This window comes from Mobula hypostoma, chromosome 3 (assembly GCF_963921235.1).
Source record: "Mobula hypostoma chromosome 3, sMobHyp1.1, whole genome shotgun sequence".
Lineage (NCBI taxonomy): Eukaryota > Metazoa > Chordata > Chondrichthyes > Myliobatiformes > Myliobatidae > Mobula > Mobula hypostoma.
In genome coordinates, this window is record NC_086099.1 from 127,026,923 (window position 1) to 127,053,273 (window position 26,351).

Sequence of the window (26,351 nt, forward strand, 5' to 3'; positions counted from 1 at the left end):
CTTGAGCCCATAGGAGCCAGACTGAAGGCTGTTTCCAAACAGATATTATCCTTTGCTTTCTGCCATTAAATCGTTTTTGAATCTAATTTACCAGTCTCCCTTGTATCCTATTACATTTATTTTGGCCAGCCAGACCCTTGGAACAACAATTAAAGGCCTTGCTAAAATTTGTTTAGACATCACCATCTTTGATAACCCTTCTTGAGGTGGAGGGAATTTGCTGCTAATTCAGTTCTGTGTGTTCTGAGTGATAAGACCGATCGAGGGACTGCAGACCCTTGCACTGATGGAGGAAGTGCTTCCCGCTGGTATTGGTGAGTGGATAACTTGTGAGGTGGTGGACTTATTCCATCATTCTCACTGCACTCCCATGTGTTCACAATGCATGGACCTTGTCTACTGTGAGCAAATGGGGAATCCCAGGAGTCGGTGGGGAAGTTGCAAATTTAGGAGGTTTAGAGATCATCCTTGAATCAGTCTACCTGGTAAACTCTGCCTATAATGAGTTAGGAACAGATTGTGTAATTTAGAGTCTGGTGTTGGACACATCAATAAAACAGCCTTGTTATCACACTAATGTCAGACAAAACCTTCCCTTAGCAAATCCATACTTACTTTCCCTGGCTACCTATCTTTTTCTTAAGAAAGGACCATATTGATTCCAATTTAACAGTGGTAAAACATTAGCAGCAAAGAACCAGCTGGAGTAACTCAGACAGCCAAGCAGCATCCGTAGAAGGAAGTAAACTGTCGTTATTTCAGATCAGAACCCTGCTGGTGAGGGGGTGGGGGTGGTTCCACCCCAAACAATGCCACTTGTTTTCTCCCATTGATAATGCCTGACTCACCGAGTTTCTCAAGCAGATTATTGGTTGCTCTTCATTCCAGCAAATGCAGTCTCTTGTGTTTCTGTAAAACATCTCTGGTACCTTTCAGAATAAGTCAGAAATTGTTGGTGTTTCTTAACATGACAATCAGCATCCATAGAGGGAGCTGAATAGCCACTGAAGCATTAATTAATTTTCCCCCCTCTGCCTCATTTGTAATTTATAGTACCTGCAGAATTTTGCTTTTGGAAACACAAATAATTAATTTGTCAAAGCCTTCACTTTAGTTTTATTTCTTACTTCTAAAAAAAATCTTGGTGAATCAGAGACATCAGACTATGATCTAAAATTCTAAAAAAGAACTGATGAGTGTACCATGCAAGAAAAAGGTACCATTGGATTTCTCCCTTTACTTGACAGTTCCCGACCTTCGCTGGTTTTGATGCAGGTGGAGAACTACTTCCACTCTCTCAGGGCCATTTTACAAGGTCCTGATACATAAACGAGTGAGGGATTGACTCAGTGCCAAATTTACAGAAATCTGAAAGCCTCAGTTCTTGCCTCATGAAACAGGAAGCTAATGGGCCCAACTAGACTAGAAGCTGAGCAGTTAGAATGTGCTTAATTATAGTCATTAAACCAAGCAAAGGCATGGAAAAATGAGTTTCCATAGTTCCACCAGATGGAGAGAGGCACATTGTGAATTAGTCCCTCTATTTCACTCTTTCCCCAATGTCTGCATATTTTTGGGCTTCAAGAAGATATACATCTCCCCTCAGAAAATTTGTTTCACTGACATGGCAATGCATTCCAAAATTACAACTATGTCTGTTAATAAATGTCACCAAAATCCTCCTCTCTACACACATTTTCAAGAGAAGCTGAGAGCTTTACAGTATCTTAATTAATCCTTCCTTTACCAGCACTGACAAAAAAGAAGGGTTTCTCTCTTCTGAGGGGAATTAGCCTTCGTGCTGACCTTCGAAGCTAGAAAACCACCAAGAAAGGTGTGACGCAAATACAGTGCCTGTTTTCTCCACAGATGTTGCTTGATGAGTTTCTATCACTGTCTGTTTTATCTTTCATTTTGGGTTTCAAATGCTTTGAATATTTTTACTTTATTCCCATGAAATATGGCACTGCATTAAATTATGAGCCGCAAATTAACTGAATGGAATTACGTCTTCTGTACTTTGGTTTGTCAGTCTTTGTTTGTGTGTAGTTTTTCATTGATTTGATTGTATTCTTTTGCTCTGCTGTGATTGTCTCCAAGGAAATGAATCTCAGGGTATATATAGTGACATCTATATGAACTTTGAGCGACAGAGGAAGAAAGTATGCCAGTGGCTGTAATTCATTAGAAGTTGAGGAGATTTGGTCAGTCATCAAAGACTGTTGAAAATTTCTATAGATGTATGGTGGAGAACACTCTGATATAATTGCAAGAGGCTGTAGAGGATTTTAGGTTCAGCCAGTTCCATCTTAAACAACATGCCCTCCATTGAAGACATCTTCAAGAGGCAATACCTCAAAAAGGCAGGATCCATGCCTTCTTCATCGTACTGCCATAGGGAAAGAGGTACAGGGGCCTGAAGACCCACATTCAATATTTTAAGAACAGCTTTTTCACAGCCACCCCCAGATTTCTAAATGCCCCATGAACTCATGAACATGCTTTGTTATCTTTTGGACTGTTTAAGGATCCCACCCATCCATCCAGCATCTGCTTTGACATTCTGCCATCAGGCAGGAGACTATCATCCATAAAAACAAGATTGGTCAGGATGAGAAACAGTTTCTTCCCCCAGACCATTAGGCTTCTAAACTCACGGCTGCAGCATATTTGAAGTGTTCCTGGTTAATCTGTTCCGTACCTTACAACATCTAATATTAGCAACACACATAAAAGTTGCTGGTGAACGCAGCAGGCCAGGCAGCATCTGTAGGAAGAGGTACAGTCGACGTTTCAGGCCGAGACCCTTCGTCAGGACTAACTGAAGGAAGAGTGAGTAAGGGATTTGAAAGTGGGAGGGGGAGGGGGAGATCCAAAATGATAGGAGAAGACAGAAGGGGGAGGGATGAAGCCAAGAGCTGGACAGGTGATAGGCAAAAGGGATACGAGAGGATCATGGGACAGGAGGTCCGGCAAGAAAGACAAGGAGGGGGGAGACCCAGAGGATGGGAAAGGGGTATAGTCAGAGGGACAGAGGGAGAAAAAGGAGAGTGAGAGAAAGAATGTGTGTATAAAAATAAGTAATAGATGGGGTACGAGGGGGAGATGGGGCATTAGCGGAAGTTAGAGAAGACGATGTTCATGCCATCAGGTTGGAGGCTACCCAGACGGAATTTTCATGCCATCAGGTTGGAGGCTACCCAGACGGAACTCTGGGTACTGCGTCTGGTGCTCCCGATGTGGCCTTTTATATATTGGCGAGACCCGACGCAGACTAGGAGACCGCTTTGCTGAACATCTACGCTCTGTCCGCCAGAGAAAGCAGGATCTCCCAGTGGCCACACATTTTAATTCCACATCCCATTCCCATTCTGACATGTCTATCCACGGCCTCCTCTACTGTACCTTGTACCCCATCTGTTACTTATTTTTATACACACATTCTTTCTCTCACTCTCCTTTTTCTCCCTCTGTCCCTCTGAATATACCCCTTGCCCATCTTCTGGGTCCCCCCCCTCGTCTTTCTTCCCAGACCTCCTGTCCCATGATCCTCTCGTATCCCCTTTGCCAATCACCTGTCCAGCTCTTGGCTCCATCCCTCCCCCTCCTGTCTTCTCCTATCATTTTGGATCTCCCCCTCCCCCTCCAACTTTCAAATCCCTTACTCACTCTTCCTTCAGTTAGTCCTGACGAAGGGTCTCGGCCTGAAACGTCGACTGCACCTCTTCCTATAGATGCTGCCTGGCCTGCTGCGTTCACCAGCAACTTTTATGTGTGTTGCTTGAATTTCCAGCATCTGCAGAATTCCTGTTGTTAACATCTAATATTAATCTACTTTAGTTTGTTGTTTGTGTGATTCATCTGTAGATTATATACGTACCTTCATAAGTTATCATGTGTTATGTGTACAACTGTGCTTTACTCTCTGGTCCGAAGAAACATCGTCTCATTTCTATATACATTAATGGATATATAAATTATATACATTTGAATAGATAAAGGACAATAAACTTCACATGATTTGACTTGATCCATGTGCCTATCCAAATGTCTCTTAAAAGCCTCTAATGTATTTGTGTCTACCACCATACCAGGCATCCACCACTCTGAGTAAAAAACTTACCCCTCACATCCTCCTTGAACCTACCCCCTCTCATGTTCCCCTTAAACAATTCACACCTTTCACCTTTAACCCATGACCTCCAGTTCTAGTCTCACCCACCTCAGTAGAAAAAGCCTCATTATTTTGAATACCTCTATCAAATCGTCCCTCATTCTTTCACATTCCAAAAAAGTAAATTCCTAACCTATTTAATCTTTCCTTATAAGTCAAGTCGCTTTTATTATCATTTCAACCATAACTGCGGGTACAGTACACAGTAAAAACGAAACAACTTTCCTCCAGGACCATGGTGTTACATGAAACAACACAAAACCACATTAGACTTCAGACCTACACAGGACTACATAAAGTGCACAAAATAGTGCAAGACAGTATAATAATTAATAAACAAGACAATAGGCACAAAGGACAATTTACAATATAGTAATAAACAATGTAAATGTAAATAATGTAAACAATGTTTTTGCAAGCATTGAGAAAGAAATGAGAAAAAATTGCAAAGGGAGTGGAGTGGAGTTCAGGGTGTGTGTGTGTGTGTGTGTGTGTGTGTGTGTAGGTTGGTGTCAGACTAGACTCTGGGAATTGAGGAATCTAATGGCTTGGGGGAAGAATCTGTTACACAGTCTGGTCGTGAGAGCCCGAATGCTGCGGTACCTTTTGCCAGATGGCAGGAGGGAGAAGAGTTTGTATGAGGGGTGTGTGGGGTCCTTCACAATGCTGTTAGCTTTGCGGGTGCAGTGTGTAGTGTAAAAGTCTGTAATGGCGAGAAGAGAGACCCCTATGATTCCTTCAACTGACCACACTATCCGCTGCAGGGTCTTGTGATCCGAGACGGTGCAATTTCCGAACTGGGCAGTAATGCAGCTGCTCAAGATAACTCAGGTCCTCCAGTCCCAGCAACATCCTTGTAAATTTTCTCTGCGCCTTTTCAATCTTATTCGTATCTTTCCTGTAGGTAAGGGACCAAAACTGCACAGAATACTCCAGATTAATCCTCACCAATGTCTTATATAACTTCAAAATAACATCCCAACTCCTGTACTCAATACTTTGATTTATGAAGGCTAGTGTGCCAAAAGCTTTCTTTACGAACCTATCTATTTTTTCCACCACTTTCAAGGAATTGTGGAAATGTATTCCTCGATCCATTTGTTTTTCCACTACTTAGTGCCCTACCACTCACAGGGCAAGTCTTACCCTGGTTTTTCCTCCCAAAGTGCAACACCTCACACTTGTCCGCATTAAATTCCATCTGCCTTTTTGAGACCATTTTTCCAGCTGGTCCAGATCCTGCTGCAAACTTTGAATATCTTCCTCACTGTCCACTACACCACTAATCTTGGTGTCATCTGCAGATTTGATGATCCAGTTAATCGCATTATCATCCACATCATTAATTAAGATGAGAAACACCAACAAGTCCAGCACCGATCCCAATGGCATTCCATTGGACACAGTCAGAGGTGTAACCATCTACTACCACTCTCTGGCTTCTCCTGCAAAGGCAATATCTAATCCTATCTACTATCTCACCTTGAACGCCAAGCCACTGAACCATCTTGACCAACTTCCCAAGTGGAACCTTGTCAATTGACTTGCTATAGTCCATCAACTTTCCTGATAACTTCCTGGAAAAATTTTTCAGGCTGGTTACACATGACCTACCACTTCAAGGCTATGTTGATTATCCATAATCAGCTCCTATCCATCCAAATACTTATATATCTGGTCTCTTAGAACACCTTCAAATAACTTATCCACTGCTGATGTCAGGCTTACTGGCCTATAATTTTCCGGCTTAATCTTAGAATGCTTCTTAAACAACGGAACAATCCTCTGGCACCTCACCCATCATTAAAAATGATTTACAGGAGCTACCTAATATAGTGTCCACTGAGTGCATAAAGATATGTTATTTAAGTTTAGGTTAGTGGATGTTTGTCCACACTTTGTATGGTATTGTGCTGCTGTGGTACAGTGCTCATTATAATGGTACTTGTACCCCATGCCTTTGACAAGAATAAACCTGGGCTTGATTGTCTCCGTTTTCTCTGATATTTCCAGTTCCCACCTACACCCCATGACATGCTGATAGGTTAATTGGCTGTGGTAAATTACTCCTTAATGTAGGTAGGTGGCAACAGAATCAACGAGGTGTTGATAGGCATTGAGAGAGATTATGTCAGATTGGAGCCAGCAGGGGTTGAATTGTAATACATCCAGTGTGTGACATGAGATGGAGTTTCTTAGGCCGAGAGCAACGCAGATATGGCACCACTTATCACATAATGATTTGGAGTATATTTAATTTGTTAAATAGTTACTCAATTCTTTCTACGAGAAGAGAATCTGGTTGGCTTTAAGAGTCGACTTTACAGACCCTCAACATTCAATCATCCTGTTCTAGGAATGATGTTACCAAGCTAGTAAGAGTGCGACGAAGATTTAGAACATGAGACTGTAATACCATAATATACAGGAATAGAATTAATCTATTTGGCCCGTCCAGTCTGCTTCTCCATTTCATCATGGCTGATCCTATTTCACTCTCAACCCCAATCTCATGCCTTCTCCCTGTAACCTTTCATACCCTCACTAATCAATAATATATCAACCGCTGCCTTAAATATACCCAATGACTTGGCCACGGATTCGCTACTCCTTGGCTAAAGAAGTTCCTCCTCATCTCCATTCTAAATGGATGTTGTTCTATTATGAGGCTGTGGCCTCTGGTCTTAGACTCTTTCATGATAGGAGGCATCTTCTCCACCCACTCTATCAAGGCCTTTCAACAGTTGATAGGTTTCAATGTGATCCCCCCTTCCTCCCTCGTTCTTCTGAATTCCAGTGAATACAGGCACAGAGCCACCCAACACTCCTCATATGATGAGCCTTTCAATCCTGGAATCATTTTCATGAACCTCCACTGAAACCCTCCAATGTCTGCAAATCCATGTTTACAAGAATGATTCCAGAACTCAGGGGACTGCACTACTTGGAGAGATTGGGCCGACTTTATTTCTTGGGAAGTCGGATAGTGAGGAGTGACCTTACAGAGGTGCATAACATCAAGAGGAGCATTATTAGGGTAAATGCAGACAGTCCTTTTCCTGAACAGAGGGGAACCAAAATTAGAAGGTGAGAGTGGAATGATCTAAGTGGGATATGTGGGGCAATTTCTTCACATAGAGAACATAGAACATAGAACAGTACAGCACATTACAGGCCCTTCGGCCCCCAATGTTGTGCCAACCCTCAAACCCTGCCTCCCATATAAGCCCCCACCTTAAATTCCTCCATATACCTGTCTAGTGGTCTCTAAAACTTCACTAGTGTATCTGCCTCCACCACTGACTCAGGCAGTGCATTCCACGCACCAACCACTCTCTGAGTAAAAAACCTTCCTCTAATATCCCCCTTGAACTTCCCACCCCTTACCTTAAAGCCATGTCCTCTTCTATTGAGCAGTGGTGCCCTGGGGAAAAGGCACTGGCTATCCAATCTATCTATTCCTCTTATTATCTTGTACACCTCTATCATGTCTCCTCTCATCCTCCGTCTCTCCAAAGAGTAAAGCCCTAGCTCCCTTAATCTCTGATCATGATGCAAACTCTCTAAACCAGGCAGCATCCTGGTAAATCTCCTCTGTACCCTTTTCAATGCTTCCACATCCTTCCGATAGTGAGGTGACCAGAACTGGTCACAGTACTTCAAGTGTGGCCTAACCAGTGTTTTATAGAGGTGCATCATTACATCGTGACTATTATACTCTGTCCCTCGACTTATAAAAGCTAACACCCCATAAGCTTTCTTAACTACCCTATCCACCTGTGAGGCAACTTTCAGGGATCTGTTGACATGTACCCCCAGATCCCTCTGCTCCTCCAGACTACCAAGTATCCTGCCATTTACTTTGTACTCTGCCTTGGAGTTCATCCTTCCAAAGTGTACCACCTCACACTTCTCCGGGTTGAACTCCATCTGCCACTTCTCAGCCCACTTCTGCATCCTATCAATGTCTCTCTGCAATCTTTGACAATCCTCTACACTACCTACAACGCCACAAACCTCTGTGTCGTCTGCAAACTTGCGAACCCACCCTTCTACCCCAACATCCAGGTCGTTAATAAAAATCACGAAAAGTAGAGGTCGCAGAACAGATCCTTGTGGGACACCACTAGTCACAATCCTCCAATCTGAATGTACTCCCTTCACCATGACCCACTGCCTTCGGCAGGCAAGCCAATTCTGAAACCACCTGGCCAAACTTCCCTGGATCCCATACCTTCTGACTTTCTGAATAAGCCTACCATGTGGAACCTTGTCAAATGCCTTACTAAAATCCATATAGATCACATCCACTGCACTATCCTCACCTATATGCCTGGTCTCCTCCTCAAAGAACTCTATAAGGCTTGTTAGACATGATCTGACCTTCACAAAGCCATGCTGACTGTTCCTGATCAGACCAGGATTCTCTAAATGCCCAGAGATCCTATCTCTAAGAATCTTTTCCAAGAGCTTTCCCACCATAAGGCTCACTGGTCTATAATTACCCGGACTATCCCTCCTACCTTTTTTGAATAAGGGGCAACATTTGCCTCCTCCAATCCTCTGGTACCATTCCCGTGGACAACGAGAACATAAAGATCCTACCCAGAGGCTCAGCAATCTCTTCCCTTGCCTCGTGGAGCAGCCTGGGGAATATTCCGTCAGGCCCCGGGGACTTATCCGTCCTAATGTACAAACGGTATTTTAACAAATCCAACACCTCCTCTCCCTTAATATCAACATGCTCCAGAACATCAACCTCACTCATATTGTCCTCACCATCATCAAGTTCCCTCTCATTGGTGAATACTGAGGAGATGTATTCATGGAGGACCTCACTCACTTCCACAGCCTCCAGGCACATCTTCCCACCTTTTATCCCTAATTGGTCCTACCTTCACTCCTGTCATCCTTTTATTCTTCACATAATTGAAGAATCCCTTGGGGTTTTCCTTTACCCTACTCACCAAGGCCTTCTCATGCCCCCTTCTTGCTCTTCTCAGCCCCTTCCTTAAGCTCCTTTCTTGCTTCCCTATATTCCTTAATAGACCCATCTGATCCTTGCTTCCTAAACCTCATGTATGCTGCCTTGTTCCACCTGACTAGATTTTCCACCTCACTTGTCACCCATGGTTCCTTCACCAAACCATTCTTTATCTTCCTCACTGGGACAAATTTATCCCTTACATCCTGCAAGAGATCTCTAAACATCGACCACATGTCCATAGTACATTTCCCTGCAAAAACATCCCAATTCACACCCGCAAGTTCTAGCCTTATAGCCTCATAATTTGCCCTTCCCCAGTTAAAAATTGGGTGGTGCAGAGGGCGGTGCATTTACGGAACAAGATGCCAGAGGAAGTACTTCAGGCTGCCTAATAATAATCTATTAAAGGCATTGGGATAAGTACATTGATAGGACAGGTCCAGAGGCATAAGGGTCAAATGTGGGCAAATGAATCTTGCTTAGATGGACACCATGTTTGGCATGGGTGTGTTGGCTTGAAGCTCTTGTTTCCATGCTGAATCATTCTATGACTCTACAGCAATCTGTTGACTGATTAATGGGATTAATACTTTGGCCTGAGCGGAAGAACAATTTCATTCTTTCTCAGAATGTTCTATGTCTCAGAGGACTGTGAAGCCTGTGTTATTACATGCACTCGTGAATGAAACTTTTCTTTTGTAGACTTAGGGAGATTTAAGGGTCATGGAGATCTGGCATGAAGGTGGAATTCCTGCCACGATACACCATGGTCTTATTGAATAGTAAAGCAGACTCTCTGTTCTGCAAAGATAACATGTACTCCTCTTACTTTACATTTTATTTCCTGAAGTGACATTATTGCAGAAGCTGGGGCTGAAATATAATATTTTTAGATCTTAGCACAATTAATTAATTAATTACGAATTGCTTCCAAAATGGAATCAATACTTAAATCCGCAGGGAGAACCTTGCTGGATCGGTCTATGAATACAGATATGCGCTAATTTAAATCCTCAGTTTTTCAATGAGGGACAGAGGATGTTGGAAAATAACACAAGAACATAAGAACATAAGAAATAGGAGCAGGAGGAGGCCATCTGGCCCATCGAGCCTATTCCGCCATTCAAAAAGATCATGGCTGATCTGGCCATGGACTCATCTCCACCTTCCTGCCTTTTTCCCCATAACCCATAATTCCTCTACGTTGCAAAAATCTATCCAACCATGTCTTAAGTACACTTACTGAAAAATAAGGAAAATAAATCAGAGTCAGCACTGGGATCCAGGGGCCACACTAGAATTAGGACCAGTAAACAGACCCCTAGCAAGGTCAGGACCAGAAGCCTGGCTCACATTAAGTGCAGCTTGAACCCTATGTTAGTGTCACAACAGAGGTGAGGATCACATTAACATCAGGAGCAGGAACCTGGACTATACTAGGATCAGGAACTAGGTCCTAAGAATCGGGATCAGATCCATACCCCACACCAGGACTAGGATCATACTATGTTCCACACTACAGTCATGACCAGAAACCAGATGTGCACCAGGATCAGGAACAGGATCTAGACCCAACACAACATCAGAATCAAGAACACCCAGAATCCCATGATGACAAAACTGAAATCCAAGTGCACACTGGAGACCTCACCAGGGGCAACAGCACACAGATTCAGATTTTTCTGACAACTTCCTACAATTTCTCTTGAAAGAGATGGGGCTGAAACACCTCAACATGCATCTATATGGTTTTGGTAGATTTTCTGAAAATCTCTGATAATGCACACATTGACCCAATTTGGATTTTTTTTTTGGTACAGTATTTGAATTAAGCATTCATCAGATGAAATGCATGTCTCCGCACGTTATCAATTTCCACGTTCCTCTATTGCCACCTTTCCATTGTTTGGTCAGTGCCTCTCCTCAGCTCCGTGACTGAGTCTCATGAGGGTAGGTTGGCTGCCACATGAGCTACATCCAAACGTGGGAAAGCTGAAGACAACTGGAGATTTTGAATGTTAAAATTCATTCCAAGTTGACGTATTACTTTGAGGAGAGAGCTGCACAATGAATATCAATCATAACTAAGTACATCAATAGCTTTGGGACAACAAGCAACTTCAGATGTTGGATGAAGGTCTTCAACCCAAAACATCGACAATTCCTTTTCTCCCACAAATGCTGCTTGGCCCACTGAATTCCTCCAGCAGATTGTTACATTAATAGACTTGCTCGTTTGGCAGACCTTTGTCGTCATTAATCGTTTTTCTTCTGAAGTATAAGTGATTTTACCATACAAAATGAGTCTTGATAATTAATTGCAGTAACTTGCTGGAGAGGGTCATTTGAAACAATGTATCTGTAGTCCCTTATAAATAAGAAACTCACACTGATATCCAGAGAAATATATTTATCATAAACCCATCTGTCTGGTGTGTGGTCCAGCATTAAAATGACTTGCTTTCAGCTGGCTATCTTTACTTAATGATATAACATAAAACTGCAGTGTAATTGCCTCCAAACATAAACAACATCAACTGAATGATTTACTCAAGGTGCAGTGGGCTTTCATGTTGATCCAGCACTTTCCAGCTTCAGTAAATATTCATCTATGGGGAGGATATGCACTTGCGGGACTGAGAGAGATAATAGCAGAACTACATGGATATTAAGCAGTGTGTGTGTGAGGCATGTGTAATGGATCTGCATTTATGCGCACATCTGTGAGGTTGGTGTTATAATAGCATCTGATGTGTCTGTTATGAGTATGTATTATGTGTATGGGTGTGATGCATGTATGGACAGTGTATGTGCATAGTGAGCACGTGTTGCATTTAACACATGTGTGCATGCAGTGAGTGCACATACAACATGCATCTGTGATGTGCGTGTGTCATATGTACATGGATGTAGTGTGTTCACACGTGTTTATGTGTGTACAGTGTGCAGGTATGTGGTGTATGTATGTATCAGTGTGGTATGTGCATGCATGCATTATATATGTTTGTGCTGATGATGTATATGTGTACTGTACCAGCGTTCACTGTCAGGGTCGGAAGCTTCTAACCTGGCCTGGTCTATTCTAGACCACCTTGTGCTAAGCTGCAAAATGTTGGCACAAGCCAAGACTCCAAGCAAATGTCAGCAACAATGTAATGCCCTTCATGTTCTGATGCTGAGCGTTAATTCAACTGTTCTTACTGCTAGGTCATTTTCAGACCCTCTTTTACTGACAATAAGGTCGGCAACTGGATGTTCACTGTTGAAGCAAGATCAACATAAATCCAGTAACAGGTCTGATTTCTTAATGGAAGCAATAATCACAGTTTATATGTAAACCTCTCTACGTGCCAAAGGAGATAGAGTCAAACAAATAAAGCGTCATTTATGACAAGGTACTCCTAGTGAGGGAACAATAAAAATGCACGTTTTGCACCACATTCTGACAGAGACAATAAATCAAGGTTGTTTGCCAACTTAGAGAGGAGTTAAAAGATCTCCATGCATCCTTTCAACTAATAACAGGGAACTTGCTGGCCAATATGACCAATGACGAAGGAAACTGATGATTTGTTGTTTGAGGATATGTTCTCTGTAAATTGGCTGCCTCACATACCTATCAGATAATTATTAGTGAATGAAAAAACTGAACCCTTGATAATGAAAAACATTGGCATATCTTGGAAAGTGGAAGGTGACAAGCAAATAAAAGTTCTTCATTTCTGGTTTGTTTCTTCCCCTGTGTCCATCCAACAGAATCTCACACACAATCACTGATATATAAAAAAACATGTAAATCTTTCATAAGGTTAGACGTGTAGTTTAAAATGGGATCACTTTTATGAATTTTTTCCCATATTAGGTTTTCACCTTTAGGATACAAAGATTCTTCGAGTTGTTCTTATTTCTTTGGGCTACTGTTCATAGCTTTTTACACACCAAGGATGTTAGGGAACCAGAATGCAAGGTCTTCACTAGACCTAAATAGAAAGTGTAGGAGAACAGGGTTTGGGGCTCCAACAATTGATGCTGCAATGTTCTGTGTGCCATGCAGTGGAGGTTCTTTAAAATACAGCTGGATGTTTTGTAAGCCTTAATGCACTTCCTGAAATGGGACCCAACCCTTTGGTGTGCTGCATGCAGATACACAAAAGTGCTCGATATGTATCACAATATCCAACGTTGTACAATGTCACTTGCACCTTGTGCGCTGCTCATAAGAGGCAGTGAATGATACGAGCCTCACACAATGAAGCAGATTTGTTGAGGCCTAATCTAACTGCTGATAGGACCCGTTATGGGTCACCTTCTTCCAATTTGACTTATTATTAAATCTGAGAGTTACTGATACTACTCTTCATAGTCTGCCCTTTCAAACCATTTCACTGCCAGTCGCCAAAGCTCCTTGATCTCACACACACGCATGCACACACACAATCATCCCAATACACATATCATCTGTGGCCCCAATTAATCTCTTCCCTTATAGATCCCTACTAGCTCCCAATGCCATTTAGTTCAAGATTAATTACCTTTCAACCACACATGAATATCCATGAATACAACCAAATGAAACAAAGTTACTCCAGGGCCAAGATGCAAAACACAGTACCAACAGTCATACACAGCACAAAGCACATATAGCACATATAGAATAGCAAGCATGTATAAGATATCAGTAAAATACTGTCACACAAAAAAGTTATTCAGTCAATTTTTTGAATCATTTGATAGTAAGAACACAAGAACAATAATAAAAAATATAGGCATGTCAGACTTGTGCCAGATTCAGTTAAATTATGGCTGACTATTTAGAGCAATAGCAATGTCCTTAAGACCATATAGGAGCAGAATTAAACCCATTTGGCCAATGGTTCTGCTCTGCCATTTCATCATTGCTGATCCATTTCCCTCTCAGCCCCATTCTCCTGCTTTCATACAGGTTTTCATAAGATTGACTTGGGATGATATTTCCATGGCTGAGGTGTCGAAAACGAGGGGTCACAACATTTCTACACCCAAAGGCCAGTGAACCTTTGAAATTCTGTACCCAATGGAAGGGCTAAGTCGTTGCTTTTAATTGAAGCACAATTTGAAAGTTTTTTTTAGCTATTCAGGGAATTGAAGGATACAGGGATTGAAAAACTAGTCATACAAGGAGCATTTGATAGCTCTGGGCCCGTACTCACTTACCATATAACCATATAACAATTACAGCACGGAAACAGGCCATTCCGGCCCTTCTAATCCATGCCAAACTCTTACTCTCAACTAGTCCCATCGACCCGCACTCAGCCCATAAGCCTTCATTTCTTTCCTGTCCATATAGCTATCCAATTTAACTTTAAACCACAACATCAAACCTGCCTCATCCACTTCTGCTGGAAGCTCGTTCCACACAGCTACCACTCTCTGAGTAAAGAAGTTCCCCCTCATGTTACCCCTAAACTTTTGTCCTTTAACTCTCAACTCGTGTCCTCTTGTTTGAATCTCCCCCACTCTCAATGGAACAAGCCTATCCACGTTAACTCTATCTATCCCCCTCATAATTTTTAATACCTCTATCAAGTCCCCCCCAACCTTCTATGTTCCAAAGAAGAATTTTTTTTTTACTTGCATTCAGAAGAATGAAGGAAGTGCTCATTAAAACCTTTTGAAGGTTGAAAGGCCTTGATTGAGTGGATCTGCTGGGGATATTTCTGTGGTGGGAGAGTCTAAAACAAGAGGACACAGCCTCAGAATAGAATGGCATCCTTTTAGAATGGAGATGAGGAGGAATTTTTTAGGCAGAAGGAGCTGACTCTGTGGAATTCATTGCCACAGGCAGCTGTGGAGGCCAAGTCATTGGGTTTACTTAAGGCAGAGGTTGATCGATTATTGATTAGTCAGGGCAAGAAGGGCTACAGGGAGAAGGTGGTAATTTCAAAGGAGATATGAGGGGCAGGTTTGTTTGTTTATTTTACACAGAGAGTGGTAGATGCCTGAACTACAGTGCCTGGGGTGGATGCCGAGGCAGAAACATTAAGATATGTTGAAATCGGTACATGAATGTGAGGAAAGTGGAAGGATATGGACATTGTGTAGGCAGAAGGGATTAGTTTAGCTGGCCATTGGATTACTAATTTAATTGGATCAGAACAATATTGTGGGTTAAAGTGTCTGTTCCTGTGCTGTACTGTTCTATGTTCTATGTTTGCTCCACAGACGCTGCCTGACACAGTAAAAAAAAATGTGTAGTTCTGCATGCTCTAGCTTCACTTTATCATAACTCCTGTGAACTAGGCTAGCTGATTGTCAGACTGAGTGCAAGTGAAATTAGATCACGCCCGGCTCCAGAATATGCTTATTCATTCTTCAATGCCGTGCACGTTTCTTCTGACCTACATCACATTTGGAGACTCCACCGGGACTTCAACATATTCCTGTTTGGTTCAATTTGTCATAAAGTGAGCTCCATCTCCATTTTGTTCAAAATCAGTCTCCACTTTCCAGTGTGGCCTAGTTAGGCTTTTGCTGTGAATTTTAGAGAATTAATCTGTTTTTCTTTAGAAAAATTATCAAAACAGCTACACATGGTGAATGCAAGTATTAATTGTAATCATAGTAAAGCTGTAGATGCCAGAATTCTGAATTAAAAACCCAAGAAGTGATGAAAATGCTCAGTAGGTCAGACATCATCTATAGAGAAGTAAGGAGGGTTATTATTTCAGGTGGATGATCCTTCATCATGGGTGATGGGGTGGAGATACGTCTCTACCAAAGGAGCTGTAAGGCACTCCTTCCCTCCACTACTAGCCTGCAGGTCACCTTTGGGCAAGGTGCAACATCTGCTTAGCACCCCCGATCAGAGTCACTTGAAGCTATGGCGGCAGTTGATGGATAGTTGTATGGGCAACTGGTGCACATCACAAATCCTGGTTACATGACCTCTGATGCAGGCAGACCATCTCTGAAGAGTATTGATAATGTTGATAATGGCTGGAATCACACTTCTTGTAAAGACACTGCCCAGAAGAAGGCAATGGCGAACCACTTCTGTAGAAAAATATGCCTAGAGCAATTATGGTCATGCAAATACCATGATCACCCAAGTCATACAACATACAACTCTTATCTAAAGTGCGCATGCACCGGTCGTGCATGCAGCCTGGTACAGCCGTTCCCATCTATTCTTACTTTCTTCTTCTTACTTTTTAATTTACGTTATTTTTTGTATTTTTTTTCTTACGGTAACATGTCAAAGCTGCACCCTCTCTAACATGCTGGTAGACAGAGATTTATTTGGATTTTCTTTAGCGCTGGAAATGGTTACATCCCGACACATGGGACAGAAGCAAGGTCGCATTGTGTATTCCACGGACCAGCAAAGACTGGCCGGCTTAGCGAACGAAGCAGTGGACACCCCTGCTGAAATCTGGAGGAAAACACACAGAGGGGGATCACAAAGACGAGGAAAGAGGACCGGGTCAAGACAACAGAGACTTTTGGAGAAGAGGAGTTCGGTGGGTAATACCGTTCCCGCTGACCGGAAGTGCACTGATAGTGGTAAGCATTACGGAGTTGGGTGCTTACTGTTCTGGCTAACAATGGATGGTGCAATCCGGGGTATATTACGGTCAAGGAACTTGTTTGCAGACTGGATATTGAACTTTTTACTGTTGGACTTCGGCCACATTCCACCATGATACAACACTTGGCGGCACGGGAGGTCGTTCCTGCCTGTGGCCATCGAACGTGCAGCTCCTCCCGTGGAGGGTCAGACGCCCTGAGCCAATAGACTGGTCCTGGACTTATTTTCCATCTGGCATAGTTTGCATTTTGGTGTTTGATTGTTGGGGTTTTTTATATTGCTATATTTACGCTCCATTCTTGGTTGGTGTGGCTGTAACAAAACCAAATTTCCCTCGGGATTAATAAAGTATATCTATCTATCTATCTATCTATCTACAACACATAATGATGTAATGATGATGATGCCATACAACACGGCACATAATTATGATGACGATGATAATGATCTTTCATAAGATTTGTACAACTTGTTGATTCAGCAACCTATATTTATTTCACATTGAGTTCCTTACTCTTGCAAGAGGGTACAGTAGTCTAGAGATTAGTTGGGACCAATGCAGTTTTGAGGAATTGCTGTTGCAATGCTCTTTTGATGTGATGACTGGCTCCAAAATGAACCTCACCTTGAGGTTGTTTCAGGTCCCAAGGTCCTTGACATGTACAGGAACCTCAGCTATGCCTCCATATCAACATTCAAAGTATATTTATTATCAAAGTACAGGTACATATGTGTCACCATATACAACCCTGAGATTCATTTTCTTGCAGGCATACTTGATAAATCCAATGACCACAATAGAATCAATAAAGGGCCACACCAACTGCATGTACAACTCGTGTTCAAAAGACAGCAAACTGTGCGAATGCAAAAAGAGAGAACAAATGATAATAAATAATAAATAAATAAGCAATAAATATTGAGAACATGAAATGGAAACTCCTCGAATGAGTCTATAGGTTGTGGGAATATTTCAGTTATGGGACAAGTGAAGTTGAGCAAAACACAAAATGTTGGAGAACTCAGCAGGCTAGGTAACATTTAGGAAAAGAGTACAGTCGACGTTTCGGGCTGAAACCCTTCAGCAGTACTGGAGAGAAAAAGCTGAGGAGCAGGTTTAAAGGTGGGGGAGGGGAGAGAGAAGCACGAGGTGATAGGTGAAACCTGGAGGGGGAGAGGTGAAGTAAAGAGCTAGGAAGTAAATTGGTGAAAGAGGCAGAAGGCCATGGAAGATAGAAAAGGGGTGAGGTGCACAAGAGGGAGGCGATGGGTGGGCAAGGAGGTAAGATGAGAGAAGGAAAAGGGGATGGGAAAAGGTGAAAGGGGGGTGGGGGCATTACCAGAAGTTCGAGAAATTGATGTTCATGCCATCAGGTTGGAGGCTACCCGAACGGAATGTAAGTTGTTGTTCCTCTAGCCTAAGTGTGGCCTCATCATGACAGTGGAGGAGACCATGGATAGACATATTGAAATGGCAATGGGAAGTGGAATTAAAATGGGTGGCCGCTTTTGGGTGGTTACACTTTTTCTGGCAGACGGAGCATAGGTGCTCAGTGAAGCGGTCTCCCAATCTACATCGGGTCTCACCAATATACAGGAGGCCACACCGGGAACAACAAACTCAGAGGTGAAGTGTCGCCTCAACTGGAAGGACTGTTTAGGCCCTGAATGATAGTGAGAGAGGAGGTGTAGGGGCAGGTGTAGCACTTGTTTTGCTTGCAAGAATAAGTGCCAGGAGGGAGATCAGTGCGGAGGGATGAATGGACAAGGGATAGGGAGTGATTCCTGTGGAAAAGAGAAAGTAGAGGGAGGGAAAGATGTGCTTGGTAAAAATATATTATACTTGTTCATTTATTTATTGAGAAAAATAATCCAATATTATTATATGTATTTGTTGAGAAAAGTATGTGAACCTTTGCTTTTGGTAGCTGTTGTGACCCCCACCTTGTACAGCAATAACTTCAACCAAAATTTTCCGGTAACTGTTGATCAGTCCCGCCCATCAGCTTGGAGGAATTTTAGGCAATTCCTCCTTACAAAACTGCTTCAACTCTGTGATGTTGGTGGGCTTCCTTCTATGAACTGCTTGCTTCAGGTCCTTCCACAACATTTCTATAGGATTAAGGTCAGGACTGACCATTCCAAAACACAAATTTCCTTCTTTTTAAACAATTGTGTTGTTGATTTACTCTTGTCATTTGGATCATCATCTTGCTGTAGTATCCAACTTCTAGTAAGCTGCAGGTGAAGGACTGTCACCTTAACATTCTCCTGTAAAATATCTTGATACAATTTTCAATTCATTATACCTTCAATGATTGCAAGCTGTCTAGGCCCTGAGGCAGCAGAGCAGCCCCAAACCATGATGCTCCTTCCACCATGCTTCACAGTTGGGATGAGGTTTTGAAGTTGGTGTGCAGTGCCGTTTTTTTTCCAAATATAGCTGTGTGCATTTCTGCCAAAAAGTTCAACTTTTATCTCCTCTGTTTGCAAAACATTGTCCCAGAATCGTTGTAAAACATCCCGGTGGTCTTTTGCAAACTTGAGACGTGCAGCAATATTTTTTTTTTGGAGAGCAGTGGTTTCCTCCATGATGTCCTTCCATGAACACTATTCTTGTTCAGTGATTTTCTTATATTGGACACATGAACAGAAACTTTTAGAAAATTCTAGAGACTTTTTCCAGTCTTTCGCTGCTACCCTTGGGCTCTTCTTCACCTCCTTCAGCATTGGATGTTGTGCTCTTGGTGTGATCTTTGCAGGATGCCCACTCTTAGGAAGAGTAGCAACAGTACTGAGTTTCCTCCATTTGCAGACAGTTTCTCTTACTTTGAACTGATGAACACTCAGGTCTTTAGAAATGCTTTTGTAGCCTTTTCCAGCTTCATGCATCTCTGCAATTCTTCTTTTATGGTCTCTGCAAGTTGCTTTGAGAAGAGTAGGCTCTGTCAGTAACCTGACTTTGTGTGTCTTTTGGGTGGGGGGGGGGAGGGCAGGCCACCTCTACAACACCCACCTCCAAGCTCATCTCATTGATTGGAACTCCTGACTCCAAACAGGTTCACATACTTTTTCCAACAAGTACATGTAACATTGAATCATTTATCTCAATAAGTAAAGGAACAAAGTGTAATGCTTTAGATGTTATTTATTTAACTGTGCTCTTTTATCCAGTTTCAGAACTTATGTGAATATCTAATCATATTTTAGGCTATATTTATACAGAAATAGAGAAAATGCTACAGGGTTCACAAACTTTCTCACACCGCTGTACACCTGCATCAGGTGGAAAGCTCAGGATTTGGACAGGGTTAGTTTATTCTGCTATTGTTTCTTTCATCATCTCCTTCAGATCTCCTTTCAGTCTCACCCAGCTCTGTCAGAGGATCCACTTTTTGAGCATGATACTGATGAAGAATGGGCTCTTTTGCCTTGAGAATCTTCTATATCCTGGTTACTTCTAAAAGACTGAGGCATCTGAGAAATGAAAAGAATAAAGGAGGATCTTATAGAAATATAGAACTATCAAAAGGATAGATAAGAAAATTGTTTCTACTGGGCAGTGAGACTAGAACTAGGAACTTAGCATCAAGATTCGGGGGAACAGATTTAAGGGGTGAATTGGAGAAAGAGCTTTTCCTAGAAAGTAATAAATCTGCAGAATTCTCTGTCCCAAGAGAGCAGCAGAATCTACGTTATTACATACATTTAAGATGCCGTGAGAGAGATCAGGGAAAAGGCAAGTAGGTGGATCTGAGTCCATGGCCTGATCAGGAATGATGGATCAGTCTCAATGGGCCAGTTGGCCTACTTCTGCTCTTATTTCCATAAGATCATAAGATATAGGAGCAGAATTAGTCCACTTGGCCCATCGAGTCTGTTCTGCTATTTCATCATGACTGATCCCATTTTCCTCTCAGCTCCAATCACCTGTCTTCTCCCTGTATCCCTTCATGCCCTGACCATTCGAGGATCTATCAATCTCTACCTTAAATATACCCAATGATTTGGCCTCCACAGTCACCCGTGGCAACAGATTCCACAGATTCACCATTCTCTGGCTAAAGAAATCCCTCCTCATCTCCATTCTAAATGGATGTCTCTCTAGCCTGAGGTTGTGTTGTTCGGTCTTAGACTCTCTCACCACAGGAAACATCCTCTCCACATCCACACTACTGAGGCCTTTCAACATTCGATAGGCTTCAATGAGAACCCCCAGTACTCTTCTGAATTCTGGTGAGTACAGGCCCAGAGCCATCAAATGCTCCTCATATGATTAGTCTTTTAATCCTAGAATCATTTTTGTGCTTTGAACCCTCTTCAATGGAAGTATATCCTTTCTTAGATAAGGGGCCTCAAACGGATCATAATACTCCAAGTAAAGCCTCACCAGTAATGTTCTTATGTTGTTATGCTCTAAGTGCTGCTCATTGTGAAGGATTGAAAGATGGAATGTTCACCAGCTAAGACCATGAGTGGCTTCCGTGTCTGTGTTTGTCATGATGCCATGGGAGTTCATAAAGGCCAGAGTCAATGTAAAGGAAATTCCATTGTGCCACCATTTCCGGTAGAATTGCTGCTGCAATAATTCATTGCCAGGGATAATGATGCAGGAGCCTGTGGCAGGCAAATTGCAGATATCATTTACTAGTGCCTTCTATATGCCAACAAAATCTTGACAGAAGTATAATTGAAGATCAATATTGGACAGTAGTGCTCCTTGTCCTCCTAGTTGCTTCTGAGACCGTGACTATTCACAACAGATGCTCAAGCTCAAATATAACACCAACACTGTCTCTGCAAAATTCTCCAAATCCTGCAAGGATAAGTAAGCCAAACTCAGTATCTTTCTAAGGCCAATATCTCCATATTGAGGTGATAGTTACACTTAACCAGTCACACTGAGAAGGCACATTACTCATATGGTCGACACTTGTCTAATAAAACAGTCTATTCAAAGCTTTTGCTCTTTCAGTGGAAGAATTTCAAGAATGTGTTCACAGCTTCCTTTAAGAAAGCAAAACTTCTTCACTGATTCCTAGCAACCCCTGAGCAATGACTGCTGAAAGTGGAGAAGGGGCATTCAGGATGGTTTAGAGAACATTGACAACACAGGTGGGGAGCACGGAAACATGATGCAAAGGGCTGAAAGAATACAGCATGTTACAAATGACCCTCCTGCCGGCCCACCAGTCAACTCCCATTCCATCTGTGAAAGAATGCATGTTGACCTCTGAGTGAAGCAAGTCACCCATATCCCAAGTGTCTGTCGAAGAAGAAGATCACTGTATGATGCTATTATCTGGATGGTAGAAACAAACTAACGCACGTTAGTTATATTTTTTTTTGTCAGCAGAATTAACAGCTGTCCTTATTAAAGAAAATATAAAGTCAGTATGAACTCATCTCCCCTTTGCCATTTTCCATGGTTGACTTGCATGATGATTTATTCCAAACCTTCTCTGCAATTCTGTCAGTAAACCTCCCAAATATTTTCTTGGCAAATAAACAGCAGCTAAGAAAGAACATTCTGTTAAATTAGCTTCTCAAACAAATACATTTGATGCTCCCATCTGTTGGAAATGATAATACCACGGCATCTCTCTGTGTTTCATGAGAGCAACATGACTATTAAGAATAAAAATACAGCTTCTAACTGAAGGAGCTTTCTAAAGATATGAAATGCAATCTTACAAATAAACGTTACGTAGAAATGGTTACCAGTGGATTGTCATTTGGCGGTTTCGTATAACACTCTAATCCATCAAAACTTTAACCCAGAGCAGGCATCATTTTTGTTCAACACAGTGAAACACCATAGTGGAAGGCAGCACAATTGGAAAGATAAGGTCCAAGAAATTATGACCTTCAGTACTAAACAGCATACAAAATTCCAAATGTGAAGAGGGGAGTAAGGAGATCTAAGATGTTATTGATCTCTATTCTACTTCTATTTTAGTTAAATATCACAATACTCTTCATGGGGATGTAATCGGGCCAGAAAGTTGACACTAAGCCAATAGAAACAAATATTAGGACACGTGACTGAAGGTTTGGATAACCTGCAGTTACTCAGGTTGCAAGAGATTGACAGGCAGAGAAGGAAAGGATTTAGCAGAATATTTTGAACCACACACAAACAAGCTGAATTGTCTCCCATAAACAGGCATACTTTCTTCTGAACTGGAATTTCCCTCTTAATTTGCAATAATTCTTTGTCTCTCTCCTCTGTTTACACTACTAACGTTCTGGGTTGGAGAATGGGTAGACTGCTGAATCCCATTGCAATTTTACAATTACCCTATCACCAATGTTCTGGTAGCTGCTATATAGTGGAAGACAGAGCTCCCAGGGTGTGCCAAAGGGTGGCCTCCTCTTCTCCTGGTGCAGGCTCAGGACCTAGATCATCGGAGCTGCTATAGAAGTTTATAAGATTATGAGAAGCATAGATAAAGGTCTGTAATTAGTAGTTGTGACAGGACAAGTTCCGCAGAGATATGTGCTGGGACCTCTGCTGTTTGTGATGTATATAAATGACCTGGATGAAAATGTAAATGGGTTAGTAAGTTTGCGGATAATACCAAAATTGCTAGAGTTGTAGATAGTTTAGAAGACTGGCAAAGACTACAGCGCCATGTGGATCAGTTACATACACAGTATGGGCAGAGAAATGGCAGGTGGAGTTTAGCACAGAAAAATGTGAGGTATTTCACCCAGGTAAAGCAAATGAAAGAAGACAGTACACTGTTAAGGGCAAGACCCCTTACAATATAGCTGAACAGAGAGATCTTGGAGTCCAACTTCATAGCTTGTGAAAAGTGGCTACACAGGTTAAGAGGCCTTATGGAATGATTGTTTTTATTAGTCAAGGCATTGAATTCAAAAGTCAAGAGGTTATTTTGCAACTCTATAAAACTCTGGTTAGATCATAACTGGAGTATTGCACATAGTTCTGTTCACCCCACTAAAGCAAGGATGTTGAGGCTTTGGAGAGGTTGCAGACGAGGTTCAAGGGTGCGGTAGAACTAAATTTGATGCATCAAAATGTCACCAACACAGCACAGAGATAATGAACTTTTGGTCTAATATCTGGTCATACAGGGTGATGCACAATCAAGAAGCAAGCTGGATTGGGGAGGAAAAAGAACACACACACACACACGATTGAAGAGATGCAAACACTTGAAGTTATAATGGATATGACAAAAGTGATTATAAAACATACCCACAACTGGAAAAGTACCTGCAGTGATAACTTTCATAATTATTGGTATAAAAATGTGTTTGTCCTCATCCTTACCTATCAATACATATCAATAATTTTCTTAAAAATTCTGAAAAGATGCTTGAATTTTTGACAGAAGTGAAACCGTATCACAAATGATCCATCAAAATATGGTCCTATTACTTGTTTACAAACTATATATAAAATTGCAACATCATGCATCTTGGCAACTAATCACCACTCACTTAGATAACCACAATTTATTTACAGGAGAGCAGAAAGGATGCTGTAAGGGTATGAAAGGATGCAAAGAAAAAACCGGTAATACATTCTATAATTCAAAATCAAGCCCTGAAAAAAAGCAGAAATCATGCACGTTGCTATATTGACTACCAAAATGCATTTGACTTTGTCCCACACTCATGGTGAATAGAAGTTTTTAATATATATAAATTGCACTCAATACTTTTGAAATTCCTGCAACATCTGATGAAGCATTAGCCTACTATAATCACCCTATCTATTAACAACCAAAGCACTACAACCACCATTTTCAAAATAAACCGAGGCATTTTCCAGGGTGCTTCTCTGTCGATTGCGGTTTTGTCTATCTTTAAACCCACTCTCTATCAGATGACAATAGGGCATCAAGTCAGAAACAACCAAACGAATTATACCTTGACACACCTTCTATACATGGACAATTTGAAATCATACACTCCGTCAGTAAAACTAAAGCAATTAATACAAATAGTAGAACTATTTTCCAAAGATATAAATATGAACTTTGGACTAGATAAGTGCAGAACAATAAACATAAAGAAAGGTGCAAGAGCTAATAGAATACAAAGCTGAGCAGCAGGATACAATATAGCCAAAGGATGAATATGAAACATATAAGTATTTGGGATATCAATAAGCAAAGAAAATAGATCATAGTGTAATAAAGGGGAACACTTCAATGAAATTTACTTCAAGGTTCATGAAAATCTGTCATACAGCTCTATAGTAAAAATATATCCAAGGCAATAAACACTTTTTCTGTCCCCATATTAATGTATTCTTTTGGCATAATATCGTGGTCCAAACTGAAATGAAAAATTTCAGAAAATACAATGTACACTTAAATTCACTTAGATTAACACAACCTAGGACAGAAGGAGGAAAAGAAATAACAGACATAAAAAATTACACAACACTCAGATAAAACTTTTAAGGATATATTTTCATTAATGAAAACAGGATTCAGTACTCTGCTGAGCATATGCAATTCTAGTAAGAAGTACATACCACTAAACCTAAATGAGAGCACAACCTGTAAAAATGAAAAAAATCTTTATAGAAGAAAAAGTTAATCAGTGGAAGAGCATGACCCTCCATGGAAGAGATCCTGATGATCTGAGTCGACTGGATGTCGACAAGGAAGTGGCGAATGCCTGGCTCAGAGATGGAGAGCACTTCCCAGAAGCAGAAGGGTTTCTTATAGCAATACAGGACCAGGTGGTTAACACAAAAAATATCAAAAATACATAATAAAAAAACAACAAGTTCAAGACAATAAATGCAGAGAGTGTCAAGACAAACCAGAAACAGTCCAACATGGTACAGGATCCTGTAGCAGTTTAACTCAATCTGATTACTTACACAGCCACTATCAAGTGGCAAACATCATTCACCAAAATCTTGCTTTAAAATTCGAACTTATAAAAGACGCCATACCTTACTATATCTACAAGCCTGCTGGCATCATTCATCCTGTCCTCATTCATCGTTTTATCTTATAGACAGAATAGTTGTGATTAACAAGCATTAATCATCCTCTCTTCTATAGCATCATGGTTTTCTGTCACCTGGACAATTGTGGTCTCTGCCTTACCAGACAATTTCTGCTCCACCAACCCAAAGTTCAAAGTACCATTTCTTTCTCACTTTTCCAGTCTGCTGATAGACCATCAACCTGAAACATTAATCCTGTTTTTCCCTTCACAGATGCTGAGTGTTTTCAGCATTTGTGTTTCTCTTCAAAACTCTTGCAACATTCAGTCATTTTGGTTCTATGTTGGATAGCAAGGCAATTTTTTTTACTAATTATAAAGCAATTGCCACATTTCAACAGCTCGGTTGCCCAAGACTTTTGCACAGTACTGTAGGAATTTTATGTATTGCACTGTACTGCTGCCGCAATAAAAAAAGAACAACAAATTTATGACATTAGTGAGTGATGATGAACCTGATTCTGATATGGGTCTCCACTGTGGACTGAGAGTGGGAAGTTTATGAAAGACAGAGATTGAGTCAACAGCTGGTGTCTTTTTCCCCAGAGTCAAGATATCTAAAACTAGTAGGCATGCATTTAATTAAGGTAAGGGGGGTAAGTTAATTGGAAATGTATGGG

The 26,351-nt window shown here is 41.4% G+C and overlaps 1 protein-coding gene across 1 annotated transcript in view; it reads right to left on the reverse strand.

Moving 5' to 3' along the window:
- Positions 1 to 26,351, reverse strand: part of LOC134343535 (synaptotagmin-6-like) — a 486,430-nt gene that overhangs the window by 328,163 nt on the left and 131,916 nt on the right. The gene's annotated exons all lie outside the window — the stretch shown is intronic.